Source organism: Prinia subflava, chromosome 1 (assembly GCF_021018805.1).
Source record: "Prinia subflava isolate CZ2003 ecotype Zambia chromosome 1, Cam_Psub_1.2, whole genome shotgun sequence".
NCBI lineage: Eukaryota > Metazoa > Chordata > Aves > Passeriformes > Cisticolidae > Prinia > Prinia subflava.
The window spans coordinates 146,384,325-146,404,322 of record NC_086247.1 but is presented as its reverse complement, the minus strand read 5'-3'; positions in this window follow the sequence as shown (position 1 = coordinate 146,404,322).

The window sequence follows — 19,998 nt, the reverse complement described above, 5'->3', positions numbered from 1 at the left end:
AAAGATTACATGGAAAAACTGTCCTGCCACCCTTCCTTGTGCACAGCCTGCCAGTGCAGCCCTGATCTCCCATGCCACTGTGGTGGGTCTGGAGGCAAAAGTGCTGGGTGGAGACACATCTCTGTTTTTACCTTTCCAGGGCATTTCACAGCCTCTGGCACTCAGCATCTCCAGGGGCACAACTAAATAGCAGCAGCCACAGCCTGACACCATCAGATGGGCAGAAGGACATTCCTAAGGCCTGCAGAGAGCAATCCCCAGCTGGTAGTTATTGCTTTTAGGAAGGGATTAGTGTGTGGTGGTAGAAAAATACCCACGTGGGAGCTGGCAGCTGCTGTTATGGAAAACTCTCCCACTTGGTTTGCTTCGGTTCAGTTTCAGGGAGCCTTTGGGAGCAGGATACTGTCACAATGCTGGAGTTCAGCCTTAGATAAGTGCTGAATCACAGCAAACATTTCACTTAAAACTGAACTTCATTCTAAATGTAACAGAGAGATAGGACTATTTTTTTCTGAATTTTAGATAATATGCACATTGTCTTATTAAACAATGTAATTCTTAATCAATACTTGAATCTTTAAAGCATGCAAATTTATTGCTTTTTTTTTTGCATTTTTCTATTCTTTGCAGGCAGATGACCAGAAGAGCTGGCTGCAAAACTCTCCATCCTGCATTTTTGCCCCCTGCATTAGGATTAAAGGTAAAACACTCAGCAAAGTTCAGCTGGCTCTACCCAGTGACAGGGAGGGATCAATCCACGAGGGTTCAGAGGGTCTGTCTCCAGAAGAGATGGCAGGAAAGATCCCACCATGAACCACAGCAAGAGTCATCCTGGTATGCCAGGCATGTTCCTCCATCTGTCTGTCTGCACTGCCTGAAAGAGCCTTTCTTGCCAGAATGATCTCTTGTGTGTTACACCATTTTTGATGAATAATCACCCCAAATCTACTGTGGTTTCTTGGTGGGTAAAACAATTCCCATCCTTAACACCCATAAAAGTCTTTGGGACAAGAAAGGCCATCAAACTGAGAGGCCCTTGAGCCAAAGCTCTGTGATGATCAGCTGAAGCCTTTCAGAGTGAATCAGTTGCCATTTCCCACAGATCAATGTTCCTCTAACCCCCAAACTTCAAGGTCAGTTAGAGTTCTCAGAATGTGCTTGACAGAAGTTGTGCAGGGCTCACGTGGAGAGCAGGTGTGTCTGTAGAGCCCAGCTCGAATAGAAAGAGTGTTGTAACCTTCAGCCTGTCTGGATGTCTGATTCCCTGCCTGGATCCTGTTATCATCACTCACTGGGGACACCAGGTATGTTTGAAGGAAGCCAAGCCTTCCAGCTTGTCAGTTCTGAAATATGTTGCCTGAGGCTGCTCTGGTTGTTCCTTATTCCCTGTGTGGGCTAAGGGTACCTGCAGCTCTCACCCTCTTTGCTGCACAGATGGATTTATCCTTGGATTGCTGCTGTTTGCAAAGAGGGGAGAGCTGTCTGCAGCACCAAGAACAGCCTTTGCCCTTATGGAACACAACATGACCTGGACCTGCTGTGCCAAAATCACAGAGGTTCCACTGCCCAGTGAAACCCGTCGGTGCTGCTGGTCTGCAGCTGGAAATGCCTTTTTTAATTCTCCTCTTTTAATTTTCACCTTTTATCATCCACGTGCCACTCTCTGCCTGTTTCCTCTCAGAGCATCATCTCTAAGGAAGAAGGGGCTGCTGTCAGATGGAAGCACCCCCTGCCACAGCCTCCCCCTAGGACAGCATCCACCTTCCTGGCGGTGTGACAGAGGCTCTGGGCGTCTCTGCCACAGCCCAATTCCCTGCAGGAACAGCCAGAGCTGCAGCTCCTGGAGCCTCTGTCTGCACCACAGGATGCCTGGGAGTGTGGAGGTGTCAGCACTCCAGGGCACCATCCCAAATGCAGCCAGCAGCAGGGCAGGGGGATGCACTCAGGCATTCCCCACAGGGCGCCCTCCTCCAGAGCCGTGGGAATTGGGCATCCCAAAAGGGACAACAGGGAGAGGACAGAGCCTAGCAGGACACATCCAGCAGCTGGGCAGCAGCGTGGGGCCCTGCAGGACAGACACACGGGTGGTCACTGCTCTCAGTGCACAGGCAGTGGCAGCGAGGTGGGGAAAGGAGGGGGTGTCTGACCCAGGGAAGCAGTGCCCGAGCACCAGCCCTGGGAGTGTGGCTGCTCTGCCATGTCCAGCTACACACCCTGGCTGTGGCCAGGAGCTTTGGGTGTGCCACACTCTCCACATGAGTGTGAGCTCAAGGAGGAGCAGCGTTTGCACACCTGCCAGATTTCCTGCCATGGGCCCTGTGTGCCACATGGCCCAGGCTTCCCCAGGCTGCCTTGGAGTTCAGGAGAGTGAAATCGATTCATGCTGCAACTTAGAGGAACTCAGGCTGAAGCGAGCTCCCAGGCAGTGGTGGGAGGCTCTGGTGAACATCCAGGTGCCATAAGTCAAACCTGGCCCAGGGAGATGCTGCATTGCTGTGGGGATGGTCACAAAGCAGTGCATCAGGATGGGGGGCTGCCATCGCAGGGGCAGAGAGAGGGACACTCAGGAAAGGGCTTGGGAGAGTGGGCAGGCTCAGGGACATGGCACAAGGGTGTCCCAGCCCTGGGACAGAGGACCAAATTTTTGCCAAAGTGTGGGCCTGATATTTTTAGGCCTTAGAGATTTTAGCCTGCTGCTAGCTGCTAACTCCTTTCCCAAGGGAAAAGTTTCTTAGGAAAGCTTCTTCCCAAAACAATCTTGGCAAAACAACTCTCCTTTCCCAAAACAATCTTTCTCCAAGTAGCGTGTTGCCCTTCTGGTTCTCAGAGAAAAACATTTTGGCCCTTTCTCTAGTTTGACCAACGGGACTGGGGAAGTGTCAATCTTGTTTAGCAAGCGTTTTAAGTCTGTATCAGAACACCTTATAAAATGAGACAGTTAAAGTTTTTTTTATGGCTTTTGCCTTCTGAAATGTTTGGAGTCTTTCGTCTTTTGTTTGTGTCCTGTAGCGACACCAGTGGCTGCTGCTCCCTCAGCAGGAGCTGCCGGGAGGATGCTTTATTCCAGCTCACGGGAAGCAGGCTGTATTTCCACCTGCCAGGCAGAGCTCTTCCTCACATACCTCAGCTGAGAAACTTTCCTTGACTAAAGAAGTCTTAGGAAAATAAAGCCTTTTATGTTCAGTGGCTGTTTCCCTTGTGGAAGCACTTCCAAGGCTTTAGGCAGGCTGGCTGTGGCTCAGCCATCGCTCCATCTAGCGGGAATGCTCTGCACGGAGCTGTGACACAGCTGCACAGAGCAGTGACACCGCTGCACGGGGCTGTGACACCACTGCACGGGGCTGTGACACCACTGCATGGAGCTGTGACACCGGGCTGTGACACCGCTGCACAGAGCTGTGACACCGCTGCACGGAGCTGTGACACCGCTGCACAGAGCTGTGACACCGCTGCACGGAGCTGTGACACCGCTGCACGGAGCAGTGACACCGCTGCACGGAGCTGTGACACCGCTGCACGGAGCTGTGACACCGCTGCACGGAGCTGTGACACTGCTGCACGGAGCTGTGACACCGCTGCACAGAGCAGTGACACCGCTGCACGGATCAGTGACACCGCTGCACGGAGCTGTGACACCGCTGCACGGATCAGTGACACCGCTGCACGGAGCTGTGACACCGCTGCACGGATCAGTGACACCGCTGCACGGAGCTGTGACACCGCTGCACGGAGCTGTGACACCGCTGCATGGGGCAGTGACACCGCTGCACGGGGCTGTGACACCGCTGCACGGAGCTGTGACACCGCTGCACGGGGCTGTGACACCACTGCACGGAGCAGTGACACCGCTGCACAGAGCTGTGACACCGCTGCACAGAGCTGGGACACCGCTGCACGGGGCTGTGACACCGCTGCACGGGGCTGTGACACCACTGCACGGAGCAGTGACACCGCTGCACAGAGCAGTGACACCGCTGCACAGAGCTGGGACACCGCTGCACGGGGCTGTGACACCAGGCTGTGACACCACTGCACAGAGCTGTGACACCGCTGCACAGAGCTGTGACACCACTGCACAGAGCTGTGACACCGCTGCACAGAGCTGGGACACCGCTGCACGGGGCTGTGACACAGGGCTGGGACACGGGGAGGGCTCCGGGACAGTCACTGCTGCTGCTGCTGGCACCGATGGGACCGGCCAAGCCCCGACCTCCTCCTCTGCTGCGGTACCCGGGGGATCCGGCAGGAGGGAGGATCTCAGCAGAGCTGCCAAAAGCCAAAAGTCTGAATCTGAATGTCCCAATGTCTGCACAACCGCTGAACTCCAGGGGTGAGTGCTCCTGGCACTCACCAATGCACGCAAATTGTCAGTCTCGATGGAGCTGAAGCGAGGATTTGAGTGGAGAGTTCTCCACCTTCCTCTGCTCGGTTCCACTCCTTCCCTCTCCTCCCATTCTGGGAATGCACCTCCCTACTTAACTTTATCCCTTAATCCTCAAACTTCCTTTGATTCTGTTAAATCATACTAGATCAGATCAGAAAGTCAGTCTCTCAGCCCAGAATGACTGGCTGCTCCATGATTCCAACACACACTGACAGTCAAACAAACAGGTTAAAGATCAGTTCAGCCACAGAACCAGAAAAAATTGCTTATTCTCCGAAAGATAAAAAGGAAAACTGGAAGATATCACATGAGAAGGAGAGGGACACCAGGATGGGGTGTTACAATTTTAGCTAAGCAAGTCTCATGCACTGTTCTTTGCAGCTGTAGGTGCTAATTTTCCTGCCTGTCGTCCTTCTTCAAGCCCTGAAAATCCCTATCCACTGCTCAGAGTCAGCAGAGAGAACAGGCCCAAAAATACCGAGTTCTGAGTGAAAACAGGTCAAATGATAACCTTAAATATCCTGCATTGAATGATAACCTTAAATATCCTCATGGAAAGTCAGTGACATTCGCACATATCTGTGATGCTGCACAGGAGGAAGTCCCCTGAAAGCAAGTGGTGTTTGTTCTGCTGTTCCAGAATCCATTTCTTTCTCATGGAGAGAGATGAGATGAGATTAGCTTTTACCTGCCTCAGCACCATCACTGCAGTTTTAAATAGGAAGGGAAAAGCCAGATGAGTAAATCAAATTCATGGACACAAATTCCCATTGATGTAGGACTGATATTGCTGGTTTGGTTCATAAACTCCCCACGTTCCAGGCCTCACACAGAATCGAGAGCTGCTGCTTCACAGTCGGAGTAAGCCCAGAACTGGCACAAAAGGCCCAAATTCAGGGACACAGCTCACGTGGTAGGAGCAAAGTGGTGTCACCAGGAGAGCTCCCAGAGAGGCACCGACAGAGGTTTGAGGAGGGATGTGCAGAGGGATGGGATTGGATCCCCAGGTCCAGCTCCACACTCTCATCCTCACAGGCAGCTCTCAGAAGGCAGCTCAGCCACCTCAACTCAAGGCTCAGGAGTTCAGTGGGGACCCTCTCCCCAAACCCATCTGCTTCTCCAAGTGCTCCGCAACCAAACTGTAATTGGGAACAACCTCTGTGGGTGGAGGCATCATCAGGACTGTTTTTTACAGCCTTATAAGTGGCCTGGGCTGTTGTGATTGATGACAAAGAAACTCCCCACGCTGCCCAAATTCCCTTGGGGTGAGCAAAGTAAGGACGAGGTGCCCAGGCATGAGTGGGCAGAGGTGTCACTCCCGCATGCAGCTCCACATCTCAGTTCTCTCTTGGAAAGTAAATCCCTGGAAATAATCCCCTGCAAGCTGTGGCAGCATTGGGGCAGTGAAATAATAATTTTCCTCATATTTAAAAGAGGAAAAATCAAGCATCCTCACTTGTATCGATAAGAGTGTGGCCAGCAGGACAGGGCAGAGATCATCCCCCCTGTATTCACCACTGATGACATCACACATCAAATCCTATGTTCAATTTTGGGCCCCCCCTGCAAGAAACACATTGAGGCAACAGAGCTGGGCAAGGAGCTGAAACACAGGTTTTATGGAGAGGCTGAGGGAGCTGTGGGTGTCAGCCTGGAGAAAAGAGGCTCGGGGGACCTTCTCTCTTTTTACAACCGCCTGAAAGAGGGTTGTAGCCAGGAAGGATCAGTCCAACAGCAAGCCACAGACAAGACAAAACGGCCTCAAGCTGTGCCAAGGGAAGTTTAGATTGGGTATTAGGAAAAGTTCCTGCCCCAAAAAGGCTGTGAAGCACAGGAACAGGCTGCCGGGGGCAGTGCTGCAGGCACTGTCCCTGGAGGCACTTCAGAGGAGCAGATGCAGCACTGAGGGGCAGAGCAGGGCGGCAGCTGGAGGTAACAGCGGGCCAGGGATCCCGGGGCTTTTCTGAGAGCAGAGGGACTGGCAGCGAGAGGGGGATGCCCACAGTGACTGCAGTGCCAGCAGTGCCTGCAGTGCCTGCAGTGCCACCAGTGCCAGCAGTGTAACAGTGTCTGCAGTGCCTGCAGTGCCACCAGTGCCAGCAGTGTAACAGTGTCTGCAGTGCCTGCAGTGCTCTCAGTGCTCTCAGTGCAGCAGTGCCAGCAGTGCAGCAGTGGAGCAGTGCCCACAGTGCAGCAGTGCCAGCAGTGCCTGCAATGCCTGCAGTGCCACCAGTGCCTGCAGTGCAGCAGTGCCCGCAGTGCCCGCAGTGCCTGCAGTGCAGCAGTAGAGCAGTGCCCACAGTGCAGCAGTGCAGCAGTGCCAGCAGTGCCCGCAGTGCCTTCAGTGCCAGCAGTGCCTGCAATGCCCGCAGTGCAGCAGTGCCACCAGTGCCAGCAGTGCCAGCAGTGCCGCGGGACGGGCAGCAGAGGGCGCCAGAGGCCGTGGGGAGTGCGGGGAGAGCGACAGGGACAGGGACAGGGACAGGGACAGAGACACGGACACGTACATGGACATGGACAGACACACAGACACGGACAGAGACATGGACACGGACAGACACTCTGACACGGACACACTCTGACACGGACAGACACACGGACACGGATAGAGACACGGACATGGACAGGACACCGCGGGAACTCCGGGATCCGCCGTGTCCTCCCGGCAGGAGCTGTCCCCGGACACCCCGCGCTCCGGCCACCAGCAGCCAGCTGGCCGGGACCTTTTGTCACCGCCTGGCTGCTCCCTCCTTCCCGGCCGCTGTGTCGGGAGCGGCTGTCGGGGGTGCGCGCCCGGGGCGAGCGCCGGGACGAGCAGGGACAGCGGTGCGGCTCTTGTGGCTGTGACACGTCCCGGGTCAAGGCTCCAGCAGTGACAGCGGTTCTGCACTCTCACCTCCTCCTTTCCCATCACGGGCTGTCACAGGAGCACTGCACGGGATCCAGGAATGCAGTTCTGGGCTGGTCTGTGCCCGCCGTGCTTCTGCAGAGAAGTTTGCCTTAGTTCTGCAGGCACCCACCAAGAGCTGCCCTCTCCAGCCCCGATCTGTGCATCACCCCTGGGGAGGGATCTCCTGGATCCAGGGATCAGCTCTGTTCTGCGATCTGCTGCCCTTACTGCACAGCACTGCCTTTTTGAGATCTGAGGTCCAAACTAATTTCCTATTTCTGTCACTCTTTCAATCTCCTCTCGTAAAACAAAAAGTAGAAAACCCATCTCAGTCAAGGGAGGGGGACAAAAGAGGAGACTTTCACAGATGTCTGTGACTGAAAGGCCAAAGGCAGGGAGTACTGAGCACAAATCCAGGTGTCTCCTCCAATGAAATTTTCATGGAGGTGATCCCATACCTCAGTGACCATTGCAATGAAAACTGTTGACATAATCCCTTTTACTGTTACCTTTCTACCCAAGGAGCAGGTTTGAATTACCTGTTAGAGTCAGTGTTAAACCCACCTCCACTTGCTTCCTCAGTGCTGATTTTGGGATGGATTCTTTCCTCCTTGGGGCATCAGGGAATCACCTCCAGCAGCCTCTGTGCACTTCTGGCTCTTCAGAGTGACCCCTCCTGTGCGTAATCCAGCCTGTGCTTTGAGTACTAAACTGCTACTTCAGCTAATAAAAAGCCAATTCTGGATGACTCTGAAAGCTGAAGGGCCCCTCCTCTCTACCCATAGCAGGACTAATAAGAGACAAGATACTTGCAGACAATGTTTTTAATTTTCTTGTTAGGCTGAATGTGTACAATCAGCTTTTTAATTCATTTCCATAAGAAGAAGTCAGATGAGCCTGGATGGAGATACTCAGTTTTGGGGGACCCAGACTGTCTCTGAATCCCAAATAAAACAAACCATTGCAGTGACACAGATGCTGATGTCCCAGAAGTGCAGGGATCACTTAGAGACTCCAGATGTGCAGTGATGCTCTGCAAAGGTGCTTTTCATCCCGGACAGGATGAATCCACAGCTTTCTGAAACCACAGTTGCCAGTTATTTCCACCAGTCATGGAATGATTCCTTCATTTGATGCTTGTGAAAGCTGATTTTATTGCTTGAGTAAGCCTAATTTATGGCATTAGCTATAAATGGCAACCCTGTTTGTATTAATTTTCTTCTCTCCCATTTTCATTTCATGGATATATTTTGTTGGGAGACTCTGTTCTTGTATCTCCCAGCATCCTCATAGCTACAAAACTGCTTCTTGAATCAGAACTCCTTAAAGTTATGGAAACACAGTTTAAAGAAACCATGATGTGACCTGCAGCATCTTTATAAAAGACTAAGAGCAGTCTGTGAGGCCCACAAGCAGTACATTTGTATGGGTAAAATTGCATATGAATATGGTTTTAATGTTTTATTCATAGCTGCATCACACTGATAAATTACAGGGTACAAACTGTGTGACAAGACATAATTAGGAGCACTATTTATTTTAATTAAGGTGTATTATTAGATATAGTATTCCAGCTCCCCAGAGGTGCAGCAATAGCTCTCTGAAGGGACATATGCAAAACATCCTCTCATCATACCAGAAATGTGCTTCATGTGTTGTAATTCCTGTGCAAGACACAGGGAAGACAACAACTGCCTCTTGTAAGAGCTGAGGAAATCCTGCTTTGCTGGTGAAGGTGAGAAATGGAGTTCCAAGGGGAGGTATTGCTGCAGCCTGGGGACTGAACAAGGCAGAAGAGACTCTCAGCTTCTGGTGATCCATATGGATGGTGAAAAGTTCTCCTGCCTAGTGTTGTGGGGGCATCCCCTGCTGGCTGCAGATGTTTTGTCTGGGCTGGCATCAGGCATCCCTTCGAATGCACGTGCCCTGCAGATGGACAGGTGAGTTTTGCAGGGTTTGCTGTCCAGGTTCAGAGGGCACAGTTGTATCTGCTCACTTTTTACAGGTGTCAGACAGAACTTCTGCCCAGAGCAGGCTGAGCTCAGAGCTGTCACCTGGGGAGGGCAGACACTCCAAGTGGTGCTTTTGTTTCCTGTTGTTGGACAGGTAAAGAAGCAGATAAAGGAAAACTTCACACTCCAGAGGCTGCCCAGAGATGCACATCTGGCTCTCTGCCTGCCCCTGCATCCTTGTCTGGATTGCAGCAGCATCCCTGGGGTTGGCAGCTGCAGCCCTGCCTTCACACCGGCCCCAGGCTGCTCCTGGGACAAGAAACCACCCGGCACAAGGAATTCCCTCAGGCAACACCATTTCCATATGAAATGATACCAGGCCAGCTTGGGTAAAATGTCATTTACAGGGAGAGGGAATAGCTAAAAATGGACCAGTGACACCCAATGCTGAACTGAGAACAATCTTTCTCCCCTCAACGCACATTGCTAAATCCAGAAATCCAAAATATCTAGAAATCCTAAAGCCACAAAATGAATCTTGGAAGCAGGGATTGAGAGGAGCCTGGCACTGGGCAAACAGGCTGAACCCAGACCCTGACAGGCAGCACCCTCCTGCTGTTTCTGCAGAAGAGCTGGATCTCATCCTGGTTTCTACCCATGATAAGTTGACTTTGAGATGTCACACTGGGATGATGAGATTTCTCCTGGAGTGGCCAAGGCCTTGGGGGTTTTGAACAATATTTCAAACAGCCTGTCATTTTAAGCCACTTTGGGAAAGTTGCAGGAGTTAATCACCATTTCCATGAGTGGAAAAAAGATGACAAGAACCATCTCCAGAGAAAGCTTCCATCCCTCAAGGCCAGAAACACTGATTCCTCTCTCTTTGCAAGAAACATCAGAAGGAAGGAGATCTCTGAATTTTAATGCATGTTTCTGTATGACATTAAGCACATGTGAGAAGATGGCAGCAGTGCCTGTATGGACCATTGAAAATTCGTGTTGGCAGGGGAAGGAGAGGGCAGGCAAAGGTCACAGCACCATCCAGGCTGTCCTTTACCATATCTGCTTTGCTCTCAGCACACAGAGAAGCAGAATTGCCTGAGCTCCACTCTGGGTTATTTCAGCAGTCTCACCCCAGCAGTGCTGCTCCAGCCCCTTTGCCATGATTTTTGGGGTTGATTCATGAGTAGGGGAGAAGGAGCTGCCAAGAGCAGCCATCAAGTTGTCATCTTTGTTCCACTTTCACATCTGTAGTTACTGTTTTTATACAAATGTGGGTACTGAGGGGCAGGCAGACCAGCCTAGCGTGAAGGCTCCCCACACCAGACACAAGATCTCAGATTATCTTTGCTCCCTCAACTTTAAAATGGATCTGACTAATTAGACTCAAAAACCACAGGTATTTGCCAGGTAGGTGCTGGTTCCTGGGAGGGAGTCTCAGCTGGATGGAGGTTGAGGCAAGGTGATCTATGGAGTCATTCTTGAGTGAAATAAACAGCAAAAAAGGAGTGGATGAGCTTCACCTCAGGTGTGCAGCCACAGCCCAGCCTGGGCAGTGTCTGATTGTGTGACAGGCTGCAAAGGGTGGGCAGCAAACAGCACCAGGGCACAGGCAGATGGGAGCAGGGCTTCATCCCCTGGACCATCAGAAGTTAGGAATTAGGCCTAAAGAAAACTGTCCTGGTAAACAGGAATAATTTTCTGTGTTATGCTGACACAACATCTACTCCAACTTTCAGCTCATTCCACTTTAATAACACTAAACCAGGGGTAAATATGTGCAAGTGGCTTTCACAAAGTGCCACTGAGAACATTAAGATCAGAGCTGTAAGATCTGAGCATCTGTCCCTACTTTTTCCCTGAGGGTTCCTCTGGGGCAGGGGGAATCCCACAGACCCAAGAGAGGAGGCTGCTCCTCAGCTGCCCAGCTCCCACACCTCTGGTGGGAGCACGTGGCCTTCCATGGCTGCATCTGCTCCTCTGACAAAGGGACTAAAATCAACTGCATTGGAAGAGGGAAGTCAAATGAAGGCAGTCCACATTAATGTGCTGCTTATTAAACGGAGAGGAAAGGCTTTTCACTGCCACCTACGCAGATGCACACATCCACAATTATCTTTATAAATTCTAAATCAAAGCAAATTAGCAGCCTAGTGCCGAGCAATAAACATGATTTGATTAGATATTCCATACCCAGGGCACAACAGGATTTTATTTTTTTTTAAGTACTCAGTTACCATCATGATCCTGTGCTCTGTGTGTTACAAAGAGCTCACTGCCCTGTGTGACAGCTCAGGGCTCAGGGGCAGCTCTCCAAGCCCTCCTTTTGCCCTGGAACACTGAGTAGATCACAAGAGCTGGCAGCTCTGCAGCTCACTGTGCTTTGGGTGGCACTGCCATTGTCAGCTCCAGCCCCTGGAGTCACCAAGGGCAAGGTCCTGCTCCTGAGGCAGGGAAACCCCCAGAACCAACACAGAGCAATGAGGGGACTGAGAGCAGCTCTGCCAAGAGGGACCTGGGGACAGGGGGGATGAAAATTTGGACTTGACCTGGCAATGAGCATGGGCAGCCCAGAAAATCAACATGTCCTGGGCTGCCTCACAAGCAGCATGGCCAGCAGGGTGAGGGAGGGGATTCTCCCTCTGCTCTCCCCTCCTAAGATCCCACCTGCAGTGCTGAATCCAGCTCTGGGCTCCCTGCACAAGACCTGCACTCCTGTGACCCATGCTTGGGAGTGTTCAAGATCAGGCTGGATGAGGTTTGGAGCAACCTGGTCCCTTCCAACTCAAACCATTCCATGATTCACAAAATCCTTAGTTCTCCATTCCTTATATAAAAACATGTTTCTATACCTGTGGCTGAGGAGAAAAACTTCAAGCTTAAGCCCTCCAAAATTAGATTAAAAAATGTATGTTTTAAATGTCTTAAATCTCACATCATGCTGGACCCCAAGATCTCTGGGGTGGCAAGAACAAGTGCTGGTGCTCACATTACTCAAGTGATAGATGTAATTTCAGAGGTCTTTGCACAGACAACCCCTCCTCTGTGATGCTGCCAGCCCAACAGAGAGGACAAAGGGTCCAGAGGAACTTTGTTGTGACTTTCTCCATCACTAAGGTCTTGGGTTTGTGCTCAGAAGCTGTATAGCAGGTGAAATCAAACATGAGAGACAAGGATGTCTGTTTGGGATACCCAGCACACAAATATCTCCACAGTTAAATATGCAGCATTAGATAAATTCTTAATGCTCAGCAGTACTAAATAAATATATTCTTACAGCAGGGACTCTTGTGTTGAGCAACCATCACACACTTAAAGTTATTGTGATGGTGGATATTTAAATAGTAAAACTGTTACAGACCTGTCTATAAAGGGCTTGCTTCTTACCAGCTTTCAATTCACTCCAAAAATTATACAGGAGGTGAACAGCAAGAACACAGGGTTCTGCCAGGCTGCAGCACCCAAGAAGATCACCAAACAAAGCAAACCAGCATTAGCAGACTCATTACAGCCATGCCAGAGCAATTCCATGGCACAATCCAGTCCCTCCAAGCACTTTTTTCCATGCTGTCCTAAAGAAAAGCCCTCTTGTGCTCAGTGCTGCCTTTAACAGGGTGTTTGTTCCCACTTGTGCATGAGGAGCACCAAGCCAAACACGAGGAGCACAGCTGGGACGAGAGGTGGGGTGTGGACAACAGATGTGCTGCAATTCCCACCCTCATTCCAGAAGGTCCTTGCCCTTGCCAGGACCACAAAGCACAAATGGTCCTGTTTTCTCTGTTAGAAGCCACAGGACCCTGAGACTGCAGCCCATTTTGCTGAGAAAGCCACACTCTAGTGTGCTTGTGACATGCACTTGGTGACACTTTCTTCCTCTGCTTATTGTCACCTGTTTTTAAAAGGGTCCCTCAGTGCCTGTTTGTGCAGGAGGAGCTGCAAGTAATGGTTATGATGGAAATCTCTGCCTTGTGTGTGTTGACTGGTACTTCATCCCTCCCAGAAGCTGCAGGTGGTGGAGGTGTCCTTTTCAGAGCCCAGGAATGTGTTTGGAAAAGGAACAAAGGTGGCAAACCACAAAACACACATTTTGGAAGAAAACTGCCATGATGGGTAAAAATTAATTGGGCTAGTGAGTGGAGTCAGTGCAGGAGGCTGGGAGCAGGTGGCTGAGGCTCTGCCTGGGTTGGCTGTTTTCAGGCTGTGTCTGGTCTGGGTAAGCCCAGCTCTGGTGCTTTAGGGCTGGGTGTAAATTTGGTGATAATCACAAGAGGTCAGTACAGTTACTCCCATGCTTCACATTAAACACGTGTTTTCATTCCTCAGGGAAAATATCCATTACCTGGACTTTCTTCCTTGATTCAGCAGCTAAAGGGCAAAACCCAGAGACAGCAACTCAGACCTGCTGATGTATTAAATCCTCTCCATAGGACACAAAGGCATACAATTGTTTTCCTAAAAATACAGGGAGCTGTACTCACCACAGCAAACCAAACCAGACTTCTGCAGAAAAAAAGTGAAGCAGAGTGGCACTGGCTGCAACAGCTCCTTCAACCTCCTTTGTCATTTCCAAATTTGAAAAGCAGAGAAGCCCAGGACTCATGTTTTTTCCACTATGAAATATAACCCAGTGCCAGCTGGTGTTTGCTATGGTCATTTCTCAAAGGAGAAGAAATCAATTTAAATCTTTATAGGTAAAAAAAGAGAGCTGTTTCTGCCTTTATATTTCCCATGCTGAGCTTCAAAATTTTATGGGATGGTGCTGTCAAATCTGTAATTTTCCTGACAGTCCTTTGAAGGACATACTTCTCCTTCCATTTCTGCCCCTCTTTTTTCTTACCCCTTAGAGGTTGCTTAGGACAGAAACTTCACCTGTGCTCAGTAAGGGCTCCATGGCTTTTTGCAGCTTGTGTGTGGAGGGAGTGTGATGAATTCTGGAGGTCTGAGTAACTGAAGGTTAAACAATTAATAACATCAGTTAGATCAGCTAAATAAATGACTGAACCACCCCTAAGTGCTGCATGATGTGCTCGTGTTGTTAAGAGGTGCTCCAAGGAGGGCGTGGTAAATTAGCACTTAGGCCTAGTGTGGTGCTAGAGGGAATTTGATAAACTTCAAATGTTCTCTCCTTGTTTGTTCAGAGTTTGGACAAACTGCACAACTTAGTGTTTCAGCAGTTAGAAATGCTGCTGTTGCAAAACTGGAAATGAGAATTCCCATTTCAGTTTCCCCACACTGAGCATGTTTGATTATAGTGGCTTTGTTTCTGTTCCATTTTCTCAATTAGTTTCATATCAGTTTATTATTTGATACTTTAATAATTCATTTTGCCTTCCTAGTCAAAAAGCCCCAAACTGGATTCATTAAAGTCGAATTTCTTGCAATATACTTCAATTTAAATGGAGTAATTTACTAATCTGTCAGCTCCCAGAGGCTCCTATCCTTACAAAATTACACACACTCACCCATTTTTTGGGCAGAGTAAAATTTCTTTCATTGTTCAGAGGCATTAACATGAAGTTTCCACTCTTGCTTGCTATTATCCCTGCACCTTTCAAAGCAAGTGACACCACACCTGCATGGGATGCTCAGCTCCCATCACATCTCCTGCATTCCCTTGCCATTGAGTTCAGCATTTCATTTACCTCTTATAACTTTCTTGGCTCTCAGAAACCCCCCGTGTCTCACATCCATGTGAGATCGGGTTTAAAATGGCTCTGTAAATAGTCCATCATCCAAAATGATCTGCAGGGAGGGGCCCAGCAGCTCCAGTCCCCTGGCAGTGACTGATGCTCCCAGGGCTTCCCACAGCCCCCAGCTCGCCCTGTGCTGACAGGGATGATGTCACTTAATCAGATGATGTCACCAGATAAAACAGATGAGTTTCCAATCACAAAACCTTTCCTCCAGGTGCGCACATTCCTCAGAGCTTGGCCACTTTGGTCATCTCTTCCAGGAATATATTCTCTCTCCTTGTGAAGCATTTTACAAACATTATTTTCTTCTACCAAGATGAAGAGAGATACTTCAACAACTGGACTTTCTTATATTGTCTGTTCCATGGAAGTAGAAATGGAATTCACAGTACAAAACTTCTTGTGATGCTAAGAGAGGAAATGAAGCTGTATCAGTCACTGTGGACTGAGAGGACAAGGCTCTATAAAAGCAACATGTTGAGATGTTTATTGCAAAGAAACTCTGCAGAATCTGCTCGTGAGCAAACTGCTTGATTTGCACTCCAGGGCCTTGCTGTGACCCCATGTTCTCGTGAGGAACAGCCAAGTTGAAGAGCACAGATGGAAATGAGAGCTGCTGCTCATGCTGCAGACAGCAGCCTGGAGGGGTTACAGATGGTTCAGAGGCCAAGGACACAAAATATATTGCTTTTAATGCCCTAAGTAGCACTTCTAATATGCAGGATAGCTTTTATACTGTGCTGGATGCTCTGTCAGAAAGGTGGTGGCATTGGGGAGGCCAGGTAAAGAAGTTTAGAGCCCAGTAGCAGCTAGAGAGTCTGGAAAGTTAAATTCATTGCTCCTGCAGCCTTCCCTAGGCAGAGGGAAAAGGAGCAAGGGACAAAAGCAGTGTGAAATGTGAGAGTAGGAGGCACTGGACTGACCAACACACTGCATGAGAAGCAAGGTGTTGGTTTCGGCAGAGAGGTGAGAGTCTCACTCTGTCTAAGTAGCATTGTATGAGTTTGTTGTGTTTGAAACATTGATGGAGAGGAGACTTAAATACACCTAGGACCACTGTTGCCCTGTTTTTTCAGAGTTTTTTTAAAGCCTTCTACTTGTTCATAAGATGGAGTCAGTTCTTTAGCTTCTGTACAATATTAGAAACAGTTTTTCACTTTCTCACACTTTGGAACATAAACAACCTTTCTTGTTTTTATACACTGTCCTTTGTTTACATATTTCTATCCTGAAAATAATGTTAGTTGACAGCTAGTCTGGCCAGTGGGGTAAAGAGATGGTAACCCCAGAAGCCAATCCACAACCAGACCCACAAATGTACGAAAATGAAAGAAATAAACAAACAGGCTTGCACTCTTTTTGAGGAGTTTTCACTGCAGACCTCTTGCCTGCATGCCGCATTCAGACCACAGCTCCTGAGTTCTCCCCTCAGGTGATGTGAGCTCTAACTGTGCAGCCCCTCAGCTGAAGGATGCTGAAGAGGAAGGATGTGCCTGTGTTTTGATCCCTCCCTTTTTCTTCCAGTGCATTTCAGTTACATCTGCAGAGTCTCTCCACAAACCTGCACCTGTCTGGAGATCTGTGCAGCCACAGCATCATGCAGGTTTGAATGCTGGTGAGTCACCACCCAAGGGCTCTGGTTGCACTTTCCCAGTGAGCAGCAGAACGTCACTGCAGACAGAACAAAACTGGTTTATGTCACATCTGTCACGGCCTCGCAGCTCCCAGCCCAGGCAGAGCTCGGTAACTTTTTAACCCCTCTTGACTCATCTGCAATTCAGATTTCTCCGGGCTGGCCTGGTGGCTCCAGTCTGCCTCTCTCCAAGCAGGGCTGGAAGCCACAGTGGTCAGGTGAAAAATCACACTCTTCTCTCCCTTTCTCCTTTGAAAATATTTCATTGCTTTAACAGAACATAGAAAATTCTGAGCTGCTTTGAAGTACAGATTTTTTTCAGAGGGCTCCTCTGGGGAAGGATGACTGACTTTGCCTGCTCTTATCACTGAGCTCCTCTTCCTTCCCTCTGCTCCAGCTTGGCCTCTGAAAGCCTGGTGGGCTCCATTCTTTTGGGCCCTGGGGGTTAATCCAGCCTTCACAAATACAATTCAAATACTTATTTCTTTTCTGACAAAGACATTTCTCTATCTTCCCTCACAAAGTCAGGAAAGGACTGTATGACATAGTTATTGTCAATAAAAAGCCATGAGTTTATCAAGTATCAAATCCCAAAAACCGTGAAAATGGTGAGGATGTCTATTTGCATAATAAGATATTTGCAGTATCTGTATTGAGAAAATTCCTGTCACCAGAAAGGGCTGTGTAATTGCCCACAACACTCCAACTTAAATGGAATTTAAAGACACAAAAAGCAGGGAGGGAAACTTCTGTTCTATCTCTTTGGTAGAGCTGCCTCATTTCAAAGTACTTTGGCTGACATTCTAATAAAATTTGGTCTCTTGAGCTTAAAATACTCTTTCTTTTTGGTGTAGCTTGCAACAAGGACAAACCACTCAAAGCTGTCTGACCTGGAGTGCTCCGTGTTGATGATGCTTCCTCCCTGGCAGACCCAATCTGCTCTCTTTCTAACACTGCTCAAAGATAGAAAATTCACCCTCTTGGTGCAGGTGGGAGTATTTTCCCTCACTCTTCACACTTGTCTGCATACACACTATGCAGGTTAAAATTCCCTTTGAGGAGCTCATCTCCCGAGGGCTCAGTCCTCCAGGGAAAGCTCCTCTATCCCACTGAGGAAGCTTCTCAACCATGCCTCTCCCTTGGGAGGAGCTTTTTGAGCTTCACAAGGAGAGCCAGACTCTGCTGGGAGGTGTGTGGGGATGAAACGAGCATCACCAGCCACTTGTGGAACAATGGATTTTCTGACTAAATACAAAGATGATTTATTTATTTTCCTGAGGGTAGCAAAATACAGAAACAAAATGCCCAGAGGTGGTGGAATCCCCATCCTTTGAGATACTGAGCACTTAAACATCCAGAGGTCTTCGTTCCAGATGTATTTCTGGAAATCTGTTCCACAATTCTACTTGATGACTCACAAAGCAAAGAAAGCTGCACAGTAACAAGTGGAGACGGTGTGTGCTTGACTTCCAAGGTATCCCTAACTGATGGAATGACTTTGTTATTAGACATGTACTACATTTACCTTTAAATAACTACTTTATCTGAACAGGTTTTCTACAAAACACAAGTTTTCTAGTTTGTATTATGGATCTTTTGAGGCAACATGAAAAGGTACTTTTTTTTTTCCTGATACTGAGGACAGGATCCAATGGACAAAAGTATTACAACCTTCCACTAGGGCAAAAGCATGTTCATAACAGCAATGCTGTACCAGAATACTCCATCAGATCCTTTCTCTATCACTAATCACACACACAGTAACATCTGTGCAAGCCAGTTGGCTCTGGACAGCTCCCGTGGTTCCTGAAAGACTATTTCTTGGCAGGTTGTGTTTTTCACTCTAATTGAAAGGTTAATCAAATCAGTCATACTTGTATGTTGGCTAAATAAACACACTGTCCTCACTGATGATGAAACAGATGCATTACCACTCATGTTTCCCATGGGGTTCATTTGTTCCATGATCACATTTGGTTTTCTTCAAGCTTCTCTATGCAGTATGTGACAGCATTTTGGATAGTTTTTGTAAGGAAATTCACCTTGCAGATGCTATTGCGCTCACATGTCTTAACTCTTAACAATTTTTGGCAAAGGTATTAGACACCCTCAACATTGCTTCATTGTGGAAAACATGGAGGAAGCCAATCCTACAAAAGGTTGGGAACTCCTAATGTGCATAAATGCGTTATGGAGTGGAGCAGTCTGTGCTGCTGACACTGAAACTGCCAACACACCCAAAGCTGTTTTCCCTGTGCCTGCCCCTCAGCGAGGCTCTCCTCTTGCACCAAGCTGCTGCAGCAATGTGGGGCAATGTCCTGTGCCTCGAGCCTGATTCTGTGCACAGCTGAGCTGACTCCTGACACGTGTGTGTCTCTCTGAAAGCAGCTTTTACACCTGGTAGGACAACACATCGTTGGGAGGGCAGGCAGAAGACTTTGCTGAATGCATAACAGGTATAAAATATGCATTCAAGTTAAGTTCTGTGTACCACAAAACTGCCAAGCAATCAAAAGCTGCAACAGCTGATAACTGTTTGAAAGTAAAAGGCACTCAAAAGTCTTCCTGCCACTTGGTAATGAGTACAATGAAGAAAATCTCTTCATTCAAAGAGATTAACACAGATCATTTCAGTATTACATGCTTAAGAGGGAAAAAAAGGTGCATTTATTTCTCCAGTAAAAAATAGTATTCATGCAATGTATGAAAACGTTCTCTAGGGTGTGATTAACTTTATTTATTTTCTGTGTTCTGAAAGGTTTACATAACTAAAGTACTTTGTTGAACTGTTGAGAGATGTGTCTCTGCAGGGCTCTTTAAGTCAGGCTTCAGAGATGTTCTCTCCCTCCAGTCACAGGGAGACCAGCCTTGCCAGGTCCACGTTTGAACAATTTAGGCAATTTGTACCACAACTCATCAACCAACAATTAACTCCCACTGCAATCCCTCCTTCTTTTAATGTTTTTAAAAGTTAAAGCATAAAATCATATCCATTTCCAACCTTAGGTCTCCACATTAGAGACTTTTCCTTCGTGTGTCTCACAATGTAAAGGAAGCTGCATTTCAGAGAGCTGAACATCACACACAGAATAAACACAGAACCCTGACATAAATAATGGCATTTGTGAAAAAATACCATTTCCTCCCGTCCTTACCACACCTTTTTAGCCTTTCATTCACTTAAAACCATGGTGACCAAAGTGCAACATTCTCATTTATCCCACTTGCCACCTTACCAAAAGTCACACTGGTAGAAATGTTATCATTCCTGTGATCCTCATGCAGCCCTCTACTGCTCTGAAAAGAAAAGCCAAACCAGGAGCAGGTCAGGACCCAGCTGAGGAACCAGAGGCAGCAATAAAAGGCCACAGGCACACAGTGACCTCTGTGGGACCTCACTCATTTTGACATTTACTGTGCTCTTACAGCAGCAATTTGTCATTCAC